This window comes from Curcuma longa, chromosome 16, assembly GCF_044706935.1.
Source record: "Curcuma longa cultivar G26 ecotype Majalengka, Jawa Barat chromosome 16, ITB_CL_G26_1.1, whole genome shotgun sequence".
Lineage (NCBI taxonomy): Eukaryota > Viridiplantae > Streptophyta > Magnoliopsida > Zingiberales > Zingiberaceae > Curcuma > Curcuma longa.
This window is the reverse complement of record NC_133876.1, coordinates 5,898,518-5,919,576: the sequence shown is the minus strand read 5'-3', so window position 1 is coordinate 5,919,576 and position 21,059 is coordinate 5,898,518. Positions and strand designations below refer to the sequence as shown.

General features: G+C 42.7%; 1 non-coding gene across 1 annotated transcript; it reads left to right on the top strand.

Annotated features, from left to right (window-relative positions):
* The first annotated feature begins 10,860 nt into the window (after positions 1-10,860).
* On the top strand, positions 10,861-10,932 carry TRNAK-CUU (transfer RNA lysine (anticodon CUU)). Its single transcript has one exon. It is a non-coding gene; the product is annotated as a tRNA-Lys (tRNA).
* Positions 10,933-21,059: the final 10,127 nt, after the last annotated feature.

The following is a 21,059-nucleotide window of genomic DNA, read 5'->3' as shown; positions in this document are numbered from 1 at the left end:
TGGATTTGTGTTCTATATGAGAGATACAATATTCATTTGGATGTCAAAGAAACAATCTATTGTCACACTTTCTACTTGTGAAGCAGAATACATGACTACGACTTTATATATTTGCCATACTATTTGGCTCTGAAATTTATTAAAGGAGCTAAATTTACCACAAGAAGAGACAACCAAGATTCAAAGTGACAACAAGTCTACTTCATATAGGAAGAGTGAGACTGAAAAGATAGAGCCAGGAATTTAATCGATCCTTCCTCAATTGCTAATTCCATGTCAAAAGCATAATACCCCAATGCCTGACTTCTCTCTGATTCTGCTTTTCCTGACTTACTCTTAAAAGAGACTGAATTAACAAGATCCTGTGAATACTCTCTGGTTCCCATTCTTTTTTTCCTACTTACTTCTTGACTCCCTAAGGTGGAGAGTAGTGAAGTGATTCACAGGTGTGGAGCACGAACTACTCGTCTTAGTTTAAATAAAGAATACTCAAAATTATTGCCTGCTCGTATTAAGACGTGAAAGAAGTCGAGGGCTGAGCAGATCTTTCCCAATATATATACAGGGTTGAATGAGAAATTGCTACGCAGAGGAACTTATATTATATACTGGCGGCCCTTACTATATATTTGAACTTATATTATATACTGGCTTAGTCGTAAATAGCCCCTTTGGCTATTTATCTGCCCAATATATAGTAAGGGGGTAGCAGAGGAACTTATATTATATACAGGCGGATTAGAACTTATATTATGAATGCAGGGCCAAAGGGGCTATTTATCTCCTTTATATTTATTTTAGGCGGAACTGATCTTCTTTCCCGAGGTGGCGACTCTGCTATTTCATTCAGAAACTCGACAATTGGACTTAGATGGCGTATCCATCTATACTATAATTATAATTAGACCATTGCTTCCTAAAGATAAGATAGGCCTATTTCCTTCATTCCACGTACATTCCTTCCGAGACATTCCGATGCCATGCCAGGCGCTCCGAACTCCCATTGTTAAGGGCAGCTTCGGCTCTCTCGATAGCAGCTCCCGCTCACTGTGCTCCTTTGTTAGCATTCCATTGTAGCCTAACAAGAAAGGCCATACTTAGGGACTTTATTTAGACAATTTACTATATTTTAGGGGCCAATATAAAAGTATCTGGCGCCATACTATAATAAATTTAGGAGTTCATTCCAAAAGATCTTTCGTAGTTTTGAATTGCTATGAATCTATTCGACTGCTGCTCCTTGGTTCACCCATCGGATAGCTGCAGTCTAACACACGTCGATGTCGCAGCGGATTATTACCAGTATAATTGCGTGCCTGCAAAAGTAGTAGTTCCTAAAATATATACAATTGTATAAATGGCGTTTTATATTATAGTAAGTGCTGATAGAACTTATATTATAGTAAGTGCGGAATTTATATTCATTTTAGGTATATATATTTCACGCCTTACTATAATCTAAATACCCAAGATCTTTCGTAGTTTTGAATAGCCATGAAATTTCCTTTCAGTAAGTTGCTGACGCACTTAATCATAGTGGAGATAGAGAGAGAGTCTCCAGTCTTAGAAGATTCATTTACCTTGATACATGCACCCGTTGGAGCAAAATAGCAGGTTCCGTTTTTTTGCTGAGACTAGATGTATGGTATTCACTGCACGAGATGGCGCGCAAGTCTGAACTATAAGGTCAAAGGCCTTTCCCTTTCCATCATGCAATAGCCTCTGACGTCTGCACCATAGTAGCCACATGATCATGGCGACCAAGTTTTTGTCATTCACTTTCCTCCAGCATAGAGACAGAAAGAAAGCGAGGGTCCCTCGGCAGGGTCAAGTTACTTTCATTCAATATTAAAGAAGCAGATTCTAATGTCAAAGCGGAAAAGAGGGCATTATAAAAGGAAGCAGACGAGAGATTAAGAAAGAGATGGAATGGTTTTTGTTCACGTCGCTATCGCTTTCTTGGGTCTTCTTTCGTGCTCCAATTCTGAAGTAGGAGCGAAAGGCTCAAGCAATCCGGAATCTTCAGTCTTCCCTTTCCTTTGTGAGTTGACGAGTTTTGCCTTCGCCCCAATGAGTGCTAATGAACTGCTACGCCTGCAGCAGCATATTCGCTTTCCCTCTATCGCCCATTCGCTCTGTCGTTCGAGAGACTAGACTGATTGTGACGTGCGCCTTCTGTTGAGGAGATAAGAAGCAGTGCTTATTCGCTTCTTCCGGTGGCTACGCACCTTGCTTTCTCTTTTGAGAGTGTGTTGTTGGTTAATATGATAGTTTCGATAGGCTTACGAACAGTAGGACAACGTGAAAAATGAATGGCATTATAGCGAGAGCCTTCAGTAAACTTCTTTGGTAAATAGGAAGACTCAATACCCACACTCTCTATAGAGTTAGAGTGAGACTCATGGCTTAAAAAGCATATTCCGTGCGAGTTAGACTCTAGGGTGCTCTGTGACTCGGCTTTGAATCTGATCTTTTCATATTCTCTTTTCAGTGCTTTTTTGAGGCGAGAGTAGTTGAGCGTAGACGCGCCGACGCCCTTTCCATATTCCATGAACTTCTCTGCTCACTTGGTCTGGGGATAGGTTATGTAGGCTAGAACTCTGACCTTCTTTTATTCGAGAAATTATAAAGGAGAGAAATAGCCCCAAAGGCCCCCCATAATATTAAGTTAAGTTCTAACTGTATATAAGATAAGAGTTGTACCTCTGCTACGCCTCTTTGAGTCGAAAATAGACCCTTTGGCTAAGGAGATAAATAGCCCCAAGAAGATAAATAGCCCCTTTGGCGTAGACTAACTGTATATAATATAAGATAAGTACCTCGGCTACGCAGAGGCATATAAATAGCCAAAGGGGCTATTTACGACTAAGTAGACTAACTGTATATAATATAAGATAAGTACCTCTGCCACGCCTCCTTAGAGTCGAAAATAGACCCAAAGGCTATTTATCTTCTCTGCATAGCAGAGGTATTTCCTTTTTAGTAAGATGGTTTATTCTACGCCTTTGGGGCTATTTATCTCCTTAGCCTTTGGGTCTATTTTCGACTCACAAAGAGGCATAGCAGAGGTCTTTCTATTTTAGTAAGATGGTTTATTCTACTTAGTCTACAATAGCCCCTTTGGCTATTTATATGCTCTGCATAGCCTTTGGGGCTATTTACGACTAAGCCTAAAATAAATAGAAAGGAGATAAATAGCCCCAAAGGCCCTGCATTCATAATATAAGTTCTAATCCGCCTGTATATAATATAAGTTCCTCTGCTACCCCTGTATATATATTGGGCAGATAAATAGCCCCAAAGGCCCTACTTACTATAATTAAGTTCTAATCCGCCTGTATATAATATAAGTACCTCTGCTACGCAGAGTAGAAAAATAGCCTTTGGGGCTATTTACGACTAAGCCTTACTATAATATAAATTCCCAATATATGTTAGGGCCGACGCTATTCAAGTGCTACTGTTTTATAAGGGAAAGATCTACCGTACCTCGGTCGGTCGATATCGCGTGTCCTGCTCTCCCTGACTAGCTGTTAAGCGTCCTGCATGCAATAACAGTGTTAGGTCTTTTCACTGTCATAGCCCTATGCCGTCCTTCAGCCGGCAATTATTGGGAAGCAGATTCAATCGTTGCCTTATTGTATTGTACACAATAACCAGTTCCACCTTTCTTTCTTCACTAGTTTGATCTCTTCGTATTGAGGATGCGGATGCCTTTCTCACCTTTTTCGTGAGCGACGACTTGGAATTGGTTGATTACGTCCTGCATCGTGGCCTCGCTGTCCCTAGTGATTACTCCGGGTCTTTCTCGCTCGTTCACTAAGTTCAGTTTTATTGCCTTGCTTAGCAAGAGCGGGTTCCTCGAGATCCTTACACTCTAAGCTAAGGCCCTTAGTGTTTTCTGAGTTCAACAGTACAGTCTCTTTCCCAGAACTCAACTTACGGGTTCATGTTCTTTTAGCGGATGCAAAGCGTCCCTGCTTGTGGGACTTCAATCCCACTCTGCCTTAAGCCGGCCTCCTTTTGGGATCCGGGGACAGCTTTTCCTCTTAACAGGCTTTCCGGCTTTATCGGGTCGGTGGGAGGATAAGTAGTGTGTGATCGCATTGCCGCGAGGCTTACGTTCTTCACGGAGCATTGGTTGGCACACTGAGGTGTACGCCTTTGTCTCCATTCTAGTTCTCTCCTCTGGAACTATTCCCCCTTGGATCGCACTGGGTTCCCCACTATAAACTATAAGTGATCAGCCTTATTCCTTTTACTTGCCCGTTTGCCCGTTTCGAGGCGCCCTTGTTGTTGAGTTTCTTTCTGGTTCAATTTAAATTTATGGTTTTTAGTGTGGACCTTCGAGAGTTTAAAGTGCCTTTCAGCACCATAAGCAAAAGGCTCTTTTCAAGCACTTTTTCGAAGCAATCGAAGCAATGAAATATATAGTAAGGGCCTCTTTTTCAAGCTCTTTTCTGGAACATGAATAAATCTCGAACAATGCTTGAGTCAAAGTCCCTTAGAGAGTGTGAGCATTTTATAATCTAAGACTCTTTTTGGAATTGAAAACTACAGTGCATCTTTCCTAAAATTGAAAACTACAGTGCCCTAAGGATAATTTTAGGATGCTAAACAACTCCCACACCCATCCCCACTGAACACGTCTTAGTGCCGAGGGTCCGGTCCCTCCTCCCGGATATGGGGTTTGGGGGAAAGGTCAAAAGCTGCGAAAGCTGGCTGGCGAACCTGATCATCGGATTCATTCACTCACTGCGGGGGAGGAACAAAAGTGCTCGACCAGCGGGAGAGGAGCGAATAATAATGACGCGCTCTCCCGACAAGGGATAGGGACGAGTGATAACGACGGGAAAGAGTGAATGGATGAGCGAATGGAAGGGACGAGCACAGCGACGTGACGGGATATGCAGCTAATAGCTAATAAAGAAAGATAGTGTTCGATAGTTGCCTACCGAACCTAAAGCAGATAGAGATGAACTTAACTACTTGAATAGATAGAGATGAACTTAACTACTTGAATTTATTCACCCTATCATTAAAAGTATGTCACTCTGTTCGTCCCTCTCCTTAGAACTTATATGTATGGCGAGCACTTAACGCCAAATATATAGTAAGGGCGCATGATCTTATTATATAAGATCTTTTTCATAGAATCATCATGTTCATAAGAAGATAATCAGAATGGTTATGGAGATAAGATAATTCTTAGACTTGACTTAGACTTGAGTGAAGAGTGAACTTGTGTTCTTGAATTCAAGTAGATCGATAAAGCTCTACCCAGTAGAGCTTCACAGTAGTGGGCTGCGGTCCCGTGAAGCCGGTTATAGGAGCCTAAGATCTCTTATTCAAGTGCACTAACTCAAGCTCAAGTCAGGGAGTGAATGGATACATGAACGACTTGGAAAGATCTTTCTACGTTTTGAATAGTATAAATTGCGTAGCAGAGAACTTATAATAGTAAGGCGGATTAGTCGTAAATAGCCTTTGGGGCTATTTCTCTCCTCTGCTACGCAATTTACGCCACTCCTCTGCTACGCAATTTACGCCAATATATAGTAAGGGCCGCCTTACTATAATATAAGTTCCTCTGCTACGCAATTTATACAATTTACTATATTTTAGGCCATTCACGACTGTTGCTGAAGGTAGAGTGAATGGCCAAATATAATACTTAGTCGTAAATGGCCTTTGGGGCCACCTTTGGGGCCATTTATACAATTTACTATATTTTAGGAACTACTACTTTTGCAGGCACTTGACTACTAATTAAGTTAGTTGCTGGGATCGACCTAAAGGGAGATTGTTAGAGCGACAGCGACGTGACTTTGTCGAAAGACTATAATTGAGCTTAAGAATAAAGAGCTTCATTAAGTCCTTCCGCCAAAGCTTTTTTGATCACAAGAGCATGCATCATCTGCTTAAAGAGAGAGGATAAGGATGCGAAAGCTATGTGTGAAACATTCATCAACCGCTTCCCTTTCTTCATAAGTTCTGGCGTGGGTGATCGCACATTCCTTGCCCTCCGCTCATTAGATCTGGACCGTTGGTGAATTTGTCGGATCTCAAAAGCGAATGCACCGGCGAAAAAGACTCAAAAGTGTAATGGGTCTCCTTGGGGTACTGGAGCGGCGGGGTGAATGTTGTGCTTCCCCTTTATCACTATAAAGAAGACATCATAAAGAGAAAATGGTAGAGTGTGCGAATTCAAAAACACTGAATTTGCGAGTCACTATATTAGTTTTGGCGAACGTATAGTTGATCTCTTTGGCCAGGTGAGGATTAAACTCTGTCCTTACTGCAATGAAGCTTAAACACTTTCCCTACACATCGAAGGTTTCTTGCCCACCAGTCCTCGAATCGTAATTATACGGTTGGGATCACATGTCGAGTTGGAAAGACCGACGCGCGCAGTGGAATTTCCAGGAATGGAGTGGGGACAGAGATTCCTTCGTCGGGAGAGCAAAAGAAAGGATGGTAAGGTTGGTTGGCCAGTGTAGGCTTTCTCCGCCCTATGACTCCTGCCAACCGCCATACTATATAAGTTCAAAGAATTTATCAGGAAGCAGAATGCTCTCTAATTGAAGCTGAAGAGAAAGAGAAGTCAAAGCACATCATGTGCGATAATGGGCGCAGCGCTCGACCGGAAAAAAGCACTCATCGTCTCGTACTTACTTGATAGAGGGAGAGGGCCGATAGTGCGATCTCTCTCGCGCATTCAGTCTCATACTTACTTGGGCTTGTGCGATAGCGGTTGAGGCGAGAGTAGGTAGGACGGTGCCATTCACTACTTTCCGACGCGGTTGGCCCTAAAATATATAAATTGCGGTAGCGACGGGCTCGACCATAAAGCACTTAGCCGGGCCCCCGGGGGGCTGCGGTCGAATAGAGCAATAAAGTTGTGCTGATAAAGCGACGTGCGACGGGCTCGAGCGACAGATAATGCCGGGTAATGACGGGCGCCGACTATTCCATAAATTCCGACGTCCATCTTAGACTATCCGATGAGAGTCGTTCATGGCATTACTTAAATAGAGCAGCCGGAATGCGATAGGCTTGTCTTCAGGAATGAACTTGAACCATGAGTCAACTATCTGCTTCCAACGTCTAACATTCCATCTTCCGGAAGTTCTATGGTGGAAAGATAAGATTATAAGGTAGGGGCACCTTCAAATGAAACTAGAACAACACTTAGTTGCTGTCCGAACCTGAGCTCTGGTATAGTCATTAGCAGCTTTTAATGGTGAGTTGTGAGATTTTGATCCAGATGCTCTTCATTCCGGTTGTTGTTTTATTTTGTGTTCGGGAATGGCTTTAGTGAAAGGCTCCAATTCTGGTCCGCTTCCGGATTTGCAAGGAATTTACTTTTATATTAGGCGCCAACTTAAGCTACAACGGGAAGAGAGAAGACTCTTGTCCCCAATTTACTATATTAAAAGGCGGGCACCTGCAACTATATGAGATCTTGATTGTGCTATCAACTCACTCTTCTAATTCTACTAAAAGCGCATGCAACGCCATTCAAATAAAAGACGTTGGAAGCAGATAATAAACTCATAAGGGAACTATCCTGATGCTGCTGAGGCCGAGATGCCCTATTCAGATTCTGATCCTATCCGGGTCACTACAGAGAACTAGGAGATTCATTAAGACTCTTTGGAAAGCACAGCAAAGGAAAGACTAATTCTAATTCCATTCTCTGTCCAATCAGTCTACTTCCCTGAATGCCCGAGGTAGGCCACTCAGCAGCTGTCCGAGGAACGAGTGAAACGACGTAGCTCGAGCAACTTAGAGAGGAAAGATATCAGCTGACAAAGGGCAAGGAGGGTCTTTCAATTCTGGCTTGATCGCCAGTTTTCCTCCCTAGGAATTCCGTTTTTATGATTTCCTCCATAGTCATAGGTACTTCAGCAGGACTTAAAGTATCTAGACGGGCCGATAGTGCAGCCGTTTGTTCTGCACTTATCATGCTGAAATACTGCTTCAAATTCCCTTTTAGAGAATTTTTACACAATACTTGAACATTGCGATTGTCGAACTCCATATTGACAATGGCAAACTGCATGTCCTGAGACCATTGATCAATGAGTTCTTCTGCGTTTATTGCGCAGTCTATATTCAGATAAGAACCATAAGGGCATCTTTAGATGGCTCGCAATACCGTAATTTAGGGTATAAAAGATAGGCATATTTCGACTGAATATATAAAGGGCAGATCTTTCCCAATATATATACAGGGTTGAATGGTTTCACCAACAGAGCTATAATTTCTTTATATTTATTTTAGGTAAATATCTCCTTTCTATTTATTTTAGGTAAATTCGGATTAGTCGTAAATAGCCCCAAAGGCTACGCAGAGCAGATAAATAGCCTTTGGGGCTATTTACGACTAACAGGGGTAGCAGAGTTATATTATATACAGGCGGATTAGAACTTATATTATGAATGCAGGGCCAAAGGGGCTATTTATCTCCTCTGCATAATTTACTAGATTTTTGGGGAGGAACTTATATTATAGTTTAGTCGTAAATAGCCTTTGGGGCTATTTATCTCCCCTTTCTCTCCCGGATTAGTCGTAAATAGCCCCAAAGGCTATTTATCTCCTCTGCGTAGCAGAGGTACTTATATTATAGTAAGGCGGATTAGTCTACGCCTTTGGGGCTATTTATCTCCTTGGGTAATTTACTAGATTTTTGGGGAACTTATATTATATACAGGCGGATTAGTCTACAATAGCCCTTGGGGCTATTTATCTCCTCTGCTACGCAATTTACGCCAAATATATATACAGGGCCGAATTTCTACTACTTCTTTGCCTCCCTCTTCTCTTTTCTTATTTGGTAGTTGGTGTCCACCTCTTTTTACTCCCAACGGGTTCAGAAGCGAAGCTTTTTCGATCACAGCTAGCTTCATTATGGACTATACTCTTTTCCCCTTTCGCATTGAACTAAGAACTACTATAGAGCACTCGAGAGAAGACCTTTTAGTTGTTTTTAACAAGCCCCAAAAATATAGTAAATGTAGCGGAACTTAATATTATAGAAGGCGGCGTTCAGCCTGCGTTCTTCCATGCTCTCTCTACTAAGCTTACATTTCGTGTGCGTGAGTCGCTTTCTTTTAGTTTGAGCCTTTACTTTCCTCTCTATCCTGGGAGGTCAGAACCCGACAAAGAAGATTTTTCGAGAAGGGTGGGTCCTACTTCTTTCGATACAGAGGGGGGACTCGGGGTCATGGTCCAGTCGTAGATTTAATGCGGATAGTTTTTCAACACCACAGGACTTCAAGCTGTTAGTACGACTAGCTGGCTTCCTAGCTCGAGTGAATGCCGCGCTCTCCAAACTTACTAAATGAAGGGCGAGCCCTTTGGGAATCCCTCGGATTCTTTATAGTCTTTAGAAACTGAGTTCCCTCGTTCCTCAGCTACAGTCTGACATGGCTTTGGGCCATTCACTTCACCCTGAGTCATAAGAGCTATTTAATACCCAGAGCTCCATATTAATTTGAAAAGTGAGTGCTCCCCAAACCTCGGCACTAAGGCCATTACAAAGAAAAGCAATCTGCCCCCTTCCCTTCCTTTTATAAAATCATTCTAATTAGGTGAGCCTTTCATTTCAGTTGATGCACCCTAGCCCTTTCCGTCTCGCACTTCCGTCCTCTCTTAAGTTTATATGGTAGAGCTCTTGACTCTGAACTTATGTATGGTGGAGCTCTTGACTCTGAACTTATGTAATTTTATCCCCAATTCATTAAAAACAATTTTCATTCTTCGAGTTGCTATTTTCATTCATCAGTTAGAGTTGCATGTGGTAAGCATATTGCTCATTGTCATCTTTTCCGATCTCTTGTACTTGATTAGGAGCGCGTCATTGGATTCGCCCCTGATCTTTCACAGCCTAGGGTAGATAAAGACTTGAATTCAATTTCCGATAATTAATATTTAGGCCACTCAGATGAATCTATTCTATATACGACTCAGATTAAGAGCTCCAATTTAAATAAGGAGAAAAATTAAATCAGATGAGATACTTCACACTTACCCGCTCCAATTGAAATCAAGGCTAGTGAGAACATCTTCGTATTAGGCGCTTTCCAATAGTGAATTGAATTTGTAACAATTCGTTTTCATACTTCTCAGATAGAGCGAATCTAATGACGCGTACGAGTGAAGTGATAACTTATTTGACGCGCTCGAAAAGACAACAGGGTCCCTAATTAATATGACGCTCGCATAATGGGCATTCTCTTTATCGAAAATACAACATGGCACAAATATAAAAGCTCTTTTATACATATCAATTCTTTCGGGCCATAAAAGAATTCGGGCACAAATCAATCTCTTTTTATAATTAATATTGAGCTCACATATCATTTAGGGGATAGACTATCTTTATCATATCATTTGAGAGTGTTTTTTTTTGTTCGATCTGACTTCCCATAAGGAGCGAGAGCGACGTGGAAGAGAGAGGGTATGAAAGTAGCTCGAGTTAGTCAGCAGCAACTTCTACTCAGTCGTGCCTCAGACAAAGAACTACTGCTTATACAGACTAGGAAGGGAGAAGTTAAGATGAAACCAAAGAAGAGTCGTTAAAATAGTATAAGATCCACTAATTGAATTTATATTGATTTTAGGGGTGGAGTGAGTCTACTTAGCGAACTGGCCCCCTAAAAGAATTCCGCGGACGAAAGATTGATCAATATGCATATCGGGAGTGGATGGTTGACCGCCGCCCCCGGGCTCTCCAGCCGGGGAGGGAAAGGGGATTGCTATCGTCACCCTTAGGTCAATCTAAAGTGACTCACTATTGGTCATCGTGGTAATTAGTTTATTTTGAGAGTCAAAAACTTCCTTAAGTGTGTTGGTCCTCTGTAGCTCAGTGGTGGAGCGGTCGGCTCTTAACTGACTGGTCGTAGGTTCGAATCCTACTTGGGGAGATATTAGAAAAAAAAGAATGGAATGAGAAGGCTCGCGTTGATGGCATAATTTATTAGTCTTCCTAGTGCTTCTTCCTAAGAGTTCTGAGGTACGAGTGACATAGTAGTGATAAATACAATGAGGGGTTCGCTTCTTTCTATTGCATTCTATCACATAATGTTATACTGAGAATTGCCTTCCTTACCTCGGCTACGATCCGGGATAATCCCATGTAAATAGCCAATTCAGTAATTATCCTATTATGGACTAGCAGTGAAAGATGCAGTTATCAATGATCCCGATAGGCGCGCGAGCAAAGATCTTAATGACGAGGAGAGGAGGAAGGCTTGCTATGCAACTCATACTGAGACTGGCTCCGCCATTCCGCGGCTGAGGAAGAGTTACGTGGAGTCAAACATTAATATGCGGATTCAGTACTTCTTTTTTGACTATATGTAATGATCGAATCTATCACTTTAAAGAAAGAAAGAAAGTTAGCACATTCCATTTCAATAAAAGACCAGACCCTGCGTTCAATAGCTTGAGATCCGCTATCCCTATCATTCTTTTCCTACCAAGGGCCCTTCAGGAAAAGGGAAGGGGCTAGGAGGGATTCGAACCCCCGAGACCGTGGTTCGTAGCCACTTGCTCTAATCCTCTGAGCTACAGGCCCCACCCCGTCTCCACTGGATCTCTTCCCGCGTCTCACTCACTCGCTCCATTCAGTCTCCACTTAGTTAGACTCGTGCCTTTCCTTTTGATTTCACTCTTGGAATTGACTCTTTTAGTTTTTATGTAGAGTGCCTCTTGTTTAATGATAAAAAAGCTTAATACCCACTTTATCCATATTTTGAAATATGAAATGCAAGAGATCCAAATCAAAAATGCAAAGGTCGTCTTATTGAAAATCCCTAACATCTCTTCTCTTCACACCTCGGAACGCACTCTTCCATTTATTATATCTATCTAGAATGGCGCTTTCACATCTTCTTAACCCGAAATGGCTGAGGAGAGGAAAGGTTATTGAGGAAGGAGTGAGTGAGACGCGTTTTGAATAGCCATGTTAGTATATGGGGGACTCCATTCATATAATAGAATCATTGTTATAGTTTCTGACTTAGAATAAAAACTAGAAAGGAAGCGCCATGCTTCAAACTGAGAGTGGAAGAAGCCATGCGAAAACAAGGGGCGATTGAGTGAGACGCGAGGAGTCTCCGTCAGCGGCCCTTGCATCCAAAAGCAAAGTAAAGGCACGAGGTAACGACGAGGGGATCTCTACCGGTAGGGAGAGGGACGAGGTCACTATAAAGTGTGAGGGGTTCTGGCTTCCCTGCGAGCTTTACAGAGTGCAGGTTTTCCGCTTCCCTTGATGAGCTTGAGTGGGGGAGATTAGAGTTCAAGAGTTGGGGCCCGTCGGGTATGGTTCATATGGTTCAAGGGAGGAGAAGTGCGAGACAATTAAGGAGAGGAAGGAGTGAGTTAGACGCGTTGTGAATAGCCATTCACGACTGAGTAAATCCCCGGATCTTTTTTCTCGCCATACTATAATAAATTCGTTGGAGAGGGTCTTAAATGGCTCTAAAGTAAGGGAGAGAGGTAGAGTTCATTACAACAGCCATTACCATATATATATAATAATGAAGTATCTAATTAATTCCATATTGGAAGGTGCTTTCTCCTGTAATTTAGACCCCTCGCTACATACTAGAATGAGCCCAAGGAGCGGAACGAGTGAGTGAGACGTGCGATAAAAGACAACCTAAGGGCGGATCTTTCAGACTTATCAGAGAAGAAAGTACTCCATTGACTCTTTACTGTAGGTCTAGCTCCCTTCTTTCTTATTATTATCTAAGTCCATCCCCATTACTTAAAAATATGCGAGCTAAATTATAGAGCTATTCATTTCATTATCATTCCTTCCTCCCCCTACTAGTCCACCCCTCTCGGTCGAGCTCTTTAACCCTCCCCCTGAGCCTGAGATGGTCTAGCCCAGCAACTACAATTAAGAGCTTGCGTACCATGAGCTACACCCTATCCTTTCAGTCGAGCACTTAGAATCCCTATACCTTGAGGCTGATGCTAGAGACCGTAATTTACTTATGGTCGAGCTTTTGAACCCTATCCATATGGGAAGAGCACTCTAGGTCGAGCCCCACCTTTGGTCGGCCCCTTAGGCGTGGATCCCCCTCACTTAGCTCCTAGGGGACGCTATAAGTACTTCATAGAACCATTCGTGCCTTAAATTATTACCAGTATAGTTGCGAGCTATTGAACACTAAATCCAACAAACTCGAACTTAAACTTAAACCTAGAACTGGACTTGATCTTACTAAGGTGAAAAAAAAAAGCTTCCCCAAGGCCAAGATCACGCCCGCAAGATAGGCTAGCTTCTGTATCCAACACCGAAAACCAGTTGAATGGAACTTATGACTTCAACTTGAACATCCTATCGCCGCTTCGAGGCCTCTTCACTCCTGCTAGAGCTTACGAGAGTGACAATCAAACTATTATGAGTCACAACTTAAGAATTCACTTAACAACTTAATATACGGAGAATACGGAGATCTTATAAATATGATATGCAAAACTATTAGAATATGAATTGATTTACTTACAAGTGGAAGGTATCTGACTTCACTTGAGACAAGACATAGCTAAAAATCCCGAGGATTAAGTAGCTTTAGGCGACCATTCTTTATAAGACCTCCTCGAGTAAGTTGATGCGGCCTAAAACATCTTGTATCTTCTCATCCCCATTTAAGATCAATAAGTGGGAAACCCGGCAGGCATAAAAACACTTTTACCAGCGAGACGTGAGATCAGAACGATCCGCTTTCGATAAAGCCCGGTAAAAAGGCATGAACCAGATTTTCCCTACTGGGAGTCACTTCATTTTTTTTTTTTTTTAAGTGAGAAAGCCAAGCATAAAATCGATTTTGCTTCGGTGACTATAAAATAATTGAACACAAAAGTTAGAAACCCGGGAAAAGTTTTAACTGGTTAAAACTTTTGCATAAATGCGTTAATTTGTACTAGTTCCTTATTCCTAGGTCTCTTTATAGATTATTTCTTTATGAACTACGAATGGTCATCAAAAGTGTTGAGAGAGCCCGTCGCTAGAATGAGATGGATCGATCGTCCCTATAGCAACTGTAGTAAATGGTGCACCAGTGAGTCAGTACTTTGGTAGGCACTTTCGCTCGAGACTTTCAGACCTGAAGATCAATCACTTTACAACCTACACAATACAATAATTAAGTGGGTACTAGGGTGGGCTCTCACTCCCTAATAAAGATACAACTCTTCATCCGCAGGTATGACATGCTCATATACAATTTAATGTAGCTATAGTGCCTTTATCACCTCATCAATAATAAGTACAACTAAGAGCAAGACTAATACGAACTATGAGGGGTCTTGAGATTAGAGCACTCTGTTCGCCCTAAGTCAGATTGATAGGATAAAAGAGCGAGAACTGAACGAAGACAGAAGCTATACATACGAGAATAAAGATATAGAGTGAAGCCATCCTATATAACAGAATCAAACGGATAATAGGAAGTCACGAAGTCAAAGTTCACTAATTCAATCAGTTCATCATAAAAAGAGCAATATGCTTAACACATACATTATGTAACTATAAATCACAATGAAACGACTATGAAGCCAAGCCTGGACAACGGCACAAGGAAAACAGCAAGCAAGTGAGACGACAGCCACCGGGTGCACTACCAAAAGTTCATATGCGACTAATAGGTGCAACTAATAGGAGCAGCAGGGGAAAGGGACAGAGAAAGGTACAGAAGAAGAAAGTCCATTGACATGGAGACAGGCAAACAAAAGAGTTCAAAGCTATTGAGTTAAACTAGATAAGATAAAGAAATATATGGGCAGGGACCCTTCAACGGGAGCAGTCAGTAGTTCATGAGGGGTCCCGTATTCAAGCCAAGAATTGATACAAGGGGTTGAGTCTCCATATAAGCAAACGAGGTTTAAGGGCCCAAGCAATAATGAGGAATCTAAATATGCAATTTCACATATCTGAATTCATATCTTGCCTTTAACGGATCAAATTGATGCAAATCTAGCTAATTGGGAGCTAGAATCTATGAAATTAAGCAGATCACAGACATCCTGCATAGCCGAAGCGAGGTTTAAACTCACTAATGGAAGGTTTCAGCAAGGATTTACAACATATCAATTATAACACATTTAATCATGGCTCTTAAAGCTTATTCAATCTAAGGTGAAATTACAACACAATTAAAAGGAAGCAATCCGCTGGCTCAAGTTTACTTAACAATTCAAGGGTCTGAGAGAGGATTACGAGCACTTTCTTTATAATGACAAGACCAATGAAGAAATTAATGAAAGAAATTCAATTATTAGTGTTATTCCCCAAATTGGTTAGTGATAAGAACAATCAATTTTGAAGAACATTGATGTGTCAGAGGAGGGCCCAAATTCTAAGTACCTCCCTCCATGAATTCCGATCACGCCTCTTTCATAAGGATAAAGGTCCCGGTCACGTTAAAGCACTGAGTACCACTACTACTATAAGGAAGTGGAGGATGTGGTAGAGTGAGCTTCTCTTACCTCCAGCCCGTTGTACCACCACTAAGTGGACAAGCCCTAGTTCAAGGGCAAGGGACTGGCTTCACATCCTCCTAAATATACATCTGGTTATGGAGAAGGGACAACTCAATGCTTGACGTGCTTTAACTGCTTGCGAACGTGCGACCACACCTCTTCTTGCCTCGCTTACCGCATGGTCCTATCATCGTAGCTTCCCCACTTTAGTAAAGCAGTCCCTCTTCTCGGTCCTAGGCACCGGTCAAGGCTCCTAGGAGTAGTATTGAATGCCCGGGTTCGTCCGATGTTTAATGCCGTGTTGTAAGGAGATTCTAGTAACCTGAGCCTGACTAGAGACCTTAATGACCTGGGCTCTCGCATAGCACCTAACATTCCTTTAGCCGGAGTCTGACTTATAATTTACTTATTAATGCTGTGGATTACCTTCACCGTAGGCCCCTGGTCGCTCCTCTGAAAAGGGCTCGCTCCCACGCGCTTCGCGGTTCTAAAGCTCATTTAGTGAACTTCTATCTTCATACCTTCGTTCGCAAGAGGCATCAGAGCCTAACCACCCATCCGGTCAAGCCCTACAATTAAGATACCTGCTCCCTACTCATATCTTTTAATTCTCGCCCTTATTCTTTGATTGATTTGATCATATCCTGCCCAAGCTTTCCTTTCCCCTAATCTCATGAATGGACTGCCCACTGGGACTACAATAATGGTCAGACCCCCATAATCGAGTTCTTTCAAGCATAGGATCTCTTGCCCTAAAATAAATATAAATTCCTCAGCAGCCTGGGATACTTTCTAGCTGCCTGGGTGTGGGTACGGGTTCAGTAAGCTTTCTGCTTATACGGATCCTAAAGCTTCTCTTGCCCTAAAATAAATATAAAGGAGATAAATAGCCCCAAAGGCCCTGCATTCATAATATAAGTTCTAATCCGCCTGTATATAATATAACTCTGCTACCCCTGATTAGTCGTAAATAGCCCCAAAGGCTATTTATCTGCTCTGCATAGCCAAAGGGGCTATTTACGACTAACCCTAAAATAAATATAAATTCCGCCTTACTATAATATAAGTTCCGGGCCGCCTGTATATAATATAAGTTCTAGACTATATTAAGTTCGGGCCATTCACTCTACAGCAACAGGTCGAACTTAATATATAGTAGGGGTGTACCTGATATGTACGTTCTCTTTCCTAACTATAAAACGTACTTACAACTTATATTATAGAAGATTAGTCGTAAATAGCCCCAAAGGCTATTGGCTTACTTTTATATTAGGCCCCAAAAATCTAGTAAAGGAGATAAATAGCCCCAAGAAGATAAATAGCCCCTTTGGCGTAGACTAACTGTATATAATATAAGATAAGTACCTCTGCTACGCCTCTTTGAGTCGAAAATAGACCCAAAGGCTATTTATCTTCTCTGCATAGCAGAGATATTTCTATTTTAGTAAGATGGTTTATTCTACGCCTTTGGGGCTATTTATCTCCTTAGCCAAAGGGGCTATTTACGACTAAGTAGACTAATCCGCCTGTATATAATATAAGTACCTCTGCTATAACTTACTATATTTTTGGGCAATTTATTTATATTTATTTTAGGTAAATTCGGATTAGTCGTAAATAGCCCCTTTGGCTAAGGAGATAAATAGCCCCAAAGGCGTAGAATAAACCATCTTACTAAAATAGAAATATCTCTGCTATGCAGAGAAGATAAATAGCCTTTGGGTCTATTTTCGACTCAAAGAGGCGTAGCAGAGGTACTTATCTTATATTATATACAGTTAGTCTACGCCTTTGGGGCTATTTATCTCCTTTCGTAAATAGCCCCAAAGGCTATTTATCTGCTCTGCATAGCAGAGGAACTTATATTATAGTAAGGCGGATTAGAACTTAATTATAGTAAGTAGGGCCTTTGGGGCTATTTATCTCCTTTGGGGCTATTGTAGACTAATCAGGGGTAGCAGAGTTATATTATATACAGGCGGATTAGAACTTAATTATAGTAAGTAGGGCCTTTGGGGCTATTTATCTCCTTTGGCGGAATTTATATTTATTTTAGGTAGGGGCCCTCCGGATACTGAACTATTGAAGCAACAAAAGCCAAGGAAGGGGCGAGCTATGTAATACCCTCTCGCCGCTCGAGCCTAAGCAAATTAAGGTATTACGTAAATGGTGTACCATTTACTCTTCCCTTACTTATATTATAGTCGGAAATTACGGCGAGGAACTTATATTATAGAAGATTAGTCGTAAATAGCCCCAAAGGCTATAATTTACTTTTATATTAGGCCCCAAAAATCTAGTAAAGGAGATAAATATTGGGGCTATTTACGACTAATCAGGGGTAGCAGAGTTATATTATATACAGGCGGATTAGAACTTATATTATGAATGCAGGGCCTTTGGGGCTATTTATCTCCCCAGCTTAATATAAAAGTAAATTCGGCCCTTTCTCTTTCGTAGAGACTTCACGTGTATTTGATATACTCATATTCACCTGTACCAGCACCTGCAACTATTATATATCTTTCGAGTGCGGGTTTGCCAGTAGCTTCCGGCACAATAGGCAAGGGCAAAGAGGCGGAAATCTCTTTTCTTCTCCTACGCTGGTGTTCTACTTGAGTTTAGGCGGTGCGGGGACAAGAGACTCAGATTCAAAACGCTTTCTTTCTTGGCTATGCTTACGAGTTGACTCGCGCGGGACTGCCTGAACCTTGATTGATTTCCATTGTCACTATTACGGATCCGAAAAGAGAGCCATATCACTCTACTATAAGCTCTTTGGTCTCGATTGAGTACTTCTGGTAAGGAAGTTGGATCGATATCTCATCTCTGCCGAGCATCCCCCTAATTTACTGAGGGAGTTTAACAATTCTTTCCATTCTCACGGAAGGGGTGAGGCTTTATTCTTCTGTCAGAGACGGATGGCTAGAGTACGCCTTTTAATATTTGGCCTAAGTCATTACTTTCGAGAGGTTCTTCCTTGCTACGTCATCGTGCCTTATTCTTTGGGAAGTGCCTCGAATGAGGATTCGCGACTTACAACATCTTCTCTGAAGAATAAATAGATCTCACTCCGTCTCAGAGGCATTGTTAGTTCCATCTGGACAGTAGCCTCATAGCTTGTCCTATACTGGATGTAGAGACGTCATTCCTTCTTGTCTTCGTCTCTCTCCGGTCGAGCCCACAAGCAAGAGTCTAAGATGGGGAGAGGGGCTCAAACTACGAATGGACCCAAGCCCATTCACTACTCTTCGGATAGCCCATCGGGATAGTCGTTCATGGGAAAGTGCGGAATTTACTTGATTTTAGGGATTCGGAAATCGGATAGGGCACGCGCCCGTCCTCCCCCGTCGACGTCGCTATCGCTCTATCCAGTCGGAAAGCCTCGCTACCTCGCTCGCGTCGGAAATCGGATAGGGTCGGCCCGGAACTTATATTATAGTAAGGCGAGCGCGTAGCCCAGGCGGTCGTCCCTTTCTCTTCTAACCTTTAATCCTCCCACGCCTAAAGAGCAGAGCTAGGTGCCGATAGAGATCTAGATGCGAGATGATCCCGAAGCCCATCACCAATCACATTCGTAATCCCACTGAACACTTTTCGGGTAAGCATCCAGCTTCTGAGGCAGGTCACCCGTCCACCCAACTTCCAAAAGGAAGTGGCAGATCGAATCGCTAAACCCTTCCCCTCGAATCCTCGACTCTCTCTATTCAATCACCGGATAAGCAGATAGATGCGCCGCTCGCTCTAACTGGAGGTCTCGTATAGTTGGCTTCTTTTCGGAGTTCTCTTTGCTAATCTCACTTTCGAAAGAGAGTCTCGACGCCTTACTATAATATAAGTTCCTCCTCAATCACTGTAAGTATAGACTCTGGGATAGGGCCCGCGGGGCTCTCTCAGAGTGTGGCTACGGGCTCGCCTCGTCTCAGTAGGGCAGAGAGGCTCCCGGGTCAGACTGAACACTAACCTTAATAAAGAGCACTTTTGCCGCGGAGGCGAGCTCAGAAGAGCGAGGCATAGCGTCGTCAATGGTGCGAGGTCGATCCTAACCGAGTTCAATCATCAACCTTTGGGAAAGACCGCTCAACGTGCGTTCTAAGGGTTTCATTGCTTAGTCTAATCTCCAGCCCTTAACGGAAAGAAGTTTCCGCGGGTCGCTCTTCTCCTTATAGACTCCTGTCAAGCTCATCTCACTTACCTCCGGAACTACTTCCTTCCTTAGCTAGTCATCAGCCCTCACCCTTTCGTCGTCCTTCTTTCATTTAAGGAGAGAAGATTGTCTGACGAGTCAACCCTCGGCACTCGCTTCCTTAGCTTAGCCTCGGTCAACCTCGACTCATCATTCTTTCATTTCAAAGGTTCTACCGCGTCCTTGGCAAAGATGGTACCGAACCCGACCTATCCGGAAGAACCCATCTCTTCTCATTCTCAAGCTGAAGCATAAAAGTACGTACTTCTGAGAGACTTCGCTGATGACAAAGAAAAAGGGGCGGTCCCACATAGTAAAATGGTTCTTCTTCGTCTACCGGTGAGAGCCAGAAGGGATTCAACCATTTCTCTGTCGCTGACTGGGGTCTCTCTCCCCCAAAGATAAACTCTTACATAACCGTCTGATCATGGCATGTGTCACGCTCATCTATTCTATAGTGAAAGCAGGAGCCGTGCCATCTTTGTCTCTGTCTGAATGTCTGAGCTCTTCGTTCATTGCCTGGGGCGGGATTTCACTCTTCAATGGTACGGTACCCCTCTCCGGTATTAAGTCAACTTATCGTAAGAGCGTGAAAACGGTAGGGGGATCAGAAAGGCTTGTTTTACGCTTGAGCTTCACGGCGATCCTCGAATTGGGAGGGCTACGTGAGTGCGGAACATGCTCTCTTCTTGATCTCATCAGCATAGGCCGTTGAGTCGACGCCAGCCATACCATCAGTCCCAAAGAAAGTTAGCGCTAGAAAAAGAAGACTCGTAGTGGGATCGTGAATTAAGCTAGCTCTCTTTATTGCTTTCCTTATGGCTAGCTCTCTCCTTTTCTTCACGGGTTAGAAGGCTGAAGCAGCAGCTGCCTGCGGCACAAGAGCAGGTGCTATGTAGAGCTCAGTGATTGAGTATTGCTACATTTATCGTACTGCACTACTGGAAGCAAACGATAGCGAAAATGCGGTAAAGAATCGCAGCAGTGAATTCAAAGAATGAAAAGACTACCCCGGCTCTTAGGTTGGATACGGTACCCTCCCTCTGACTCACTGGACAGCTAACTTAGACCCAAGAGCAGACGGACAAAGAGCTACTGCAGCTACCAACTCACATGGAACTCTTAATTCATCCCGACCTCTGAAATGAGACTCCAAAGATTATCTTTTTTAAACTTGACGATTACAGGCCGGAATTGACTTTCTTTTTCACGTACGATGACAGGGTCCCTCAACTACCTCTCTATCCTCCCCCTAACGGGGCAGCCCGTCGTTCCTCGGCCCTCTCGCAGTCACTCCGTAATGGAAAGGACTGTCCGGGCACAGGCAGCTAAGTAAGGGGCAGTCAACTCATAAAGGGAATCATATCCTTG